The sequence below is a fragment of the Cherax quadricarinatus genome, chromosome 8, assembly GCF_038502225.1.
Source record: "Cherax quadricarinatus isolate ZL_2023a chromosome 8, ASM3850222v1, whole genome shotgun sequence".
NCBI lineage: Eukaryota > Metazoa > Arthropoda > Malacostraca > Decapoda > Parastacidae > Cherax > Cherax quadricarinatus.
Window position 1 is genome coordinate 65,358,217 of NC_091299.1, and position 2,808 is coordinate 65,361,024.

Consider the following 2,808-nt stretch of genomic DNA (forward strand, 5'->3'; position numbering starts at 1 on the left):
GTGGTACCATCCACTAGTTTCAATCTTCAACTTGTCGGTTTTTCAAACCATTCATCACAACTGTCAGACACTGCAGCATCATGGGATCTTGTTACAAAGAATTCTTCAACACCTGTTCAACCTTTGGACGAAGACCTACTTCGACTAGTGGATGGTACCACTATGACCCCGCTTCCACCTGCTTCATCTCACCTCACTACAGTATATAAACCACGTCTACGGCCCTATGCTGTACATTCTACAAGATTGAGGGACTGAACACATCGACTCCAGGCTGAGAGACTGATTACCTCATGCTCCTCCTCTCCTTACGCCTTCCTCTTTGTATTGGACTGATGAAGCCACTGTGTGGCGAAACGTTTCCTGAATAAAGATTCCCATATGCTGCATAAGTGTCTCAATCTTCAACTTGTCGGTTTTTCAAACCATTCATCACAACTGTTTGTATCGGCTTGATAAAGCTCCTGGAGAGCGAAACGTTGCCACAGTAAAATGGCACATTAGTTGCACTTGTGTCCTTTTATTTGACATAAACACTGCAAGCAGCATGGATGATATCTGTGCAAGCAATGTGGATTATTGCACTGTCATCAACATGGATGATAGTACTGTCATCAACATGGATGATAGTACTGTAATCAGCATGGATGATATAAATGTAATCAGCTTGGATGATAGCAATGTAAACTGCAAGGATGATATCAATGTAGACAACACGGATGACAGCAGTGTAAACAGCATGGATGATAACACTATTATCAGAATGGACGATATCAGTGTAAACAACATGGATGATAGCACTGTAAGCAGCATGGATGATAGTACTGTCATAAGCATGGATGATAGTGCTGCAATCAGCATGAGTGATATCAGTATAAACACCATGGATGATGTAAGTGTAATCAGCATGGATGATATAAGTGAAACCACCATGGATGACTGCACTGTAAGCACCATGGATGATAGCAGTGTATACACCATGGGTGACAGCAGTGTAAATACCATGGATGATAGCAGTGTAAACACCCTGGATGATAGCAGTGTAACCACCATGGATGATAGCAGTGTATACACCATGGATGACAGCAGTGTAAGCACCCTGGATGATAGCAGTGTATACACCCTGGATGATAGCAGTATATACACACCCTGGATGATAGCAGTATATACACACCCTGGATGATAGCAGTATATATACCCTGGATGATAGCAGTACATACACCCTAGACGATAGCAGTATATTCACCCTGGATGAGAGCAGTGTATACACCATGGATGAGAGGAGTGTATTCACCCTGGATGAGAGCAGTGTATACATCATGGATGATAGCAGTGTATTCACCATGGATGACAGCATTGTAAACACCATGGATGATAGCAGTGTATTCACCATGGATGAAAGCATTGTAAACACCATGGATGATAGCAGTGTATTCACCATGGATGACAGCATTGAAAACACCATGGATGATAGCAGTGTATACACCATGGATGATAGCAGTGTAATCACCCTGGATGATAGCAGTGTAATCATCCAGGACGATAGCAGTGTATACACCATGGATGACAGCAGTGTATACACCCTGGATGATAGCAGTGTAATCACCCTGGATGATAGCAGTGTATACACGATGGATGACAGCAGTGTAATCACCCTGGATGATCGCAGTGTAATCACCCTGGATGATAGCAGTGTAATCACCCTGGATGACAGCAGTGTATACACCCTGGATGATAGCAGTGTAATCACCCTGGATGATAGCAGAGCATACACCCTGGATGATAGCAGTGTATACACCATGGATGATAGCAGTGTAGACACCCTGGATGATAGCAGTGTGTACACCCTAGATGATAGCAGTATATACACCCTGGATGATAGCAGTGTAAACACCATGGATGATATAAGTGTAATCAGCATGGGTGATAGCAGTGTAAACACCATGGATGATAGCAGTGTAATCACCCTGGATGATAGCAGTGTAACCACCATGGGTAATAGCAGTGATTACACTATGGGTGATAGCAGTGTAAACACCATGGATGATAGCAGTGTAATCCTGGATGATAGCAGTGTAACCACCATGGATGACAGCAGTGTAAGCACCATGTATGACATCAGTGTATACACCATGGATGATAGCAGTGTATACACCATGGATGACAGCAGTGTAAACACCCTGGATGATAGCAGTGTATACACCCTGGATGATAGTAGTGTATACACCCTGGATGATAGTAGTGTATACACCCTGGATGATAGCAGTGTATACACCCTGGATGATAGTAGTGTATACACCCTGGATGATAGTAGTGTATACACCCTGGATGATAGCAGTGTATACACCCTGGATGATAGTAGTGTATACACCCTGGATGATAGCAGTGTATACACCCTGGATGATAGTAGTGTATACACCCTGGATGATAGCAGTGTATTCACCCTGGATGATAGCAGTGTATACACCCTGGATGATAGCAGTGTATGCGCCCTGAATGATAGCAGTATATACACCCTGGATGATAGCAGTTTATACACCCTGGATGATAGCAGTATATACACCCTGGATGATAGTATATACACCATGGATGATAGCAGTGTATACACCCTGGATGATAGCAGTGTATACACCCTGGATGATAGCAGTGTATACACCCTGGATGATAGCAGTGTATACACCCTGGATGATAGCAGTGTATGCGCCCTGAATGATAGCAGTATATACACCCTGGATGATAGCAATTTATACACCCTGGATGATAGCAGTATATACACCCTGGATGATAGCAGTGTAAACACCATGGATG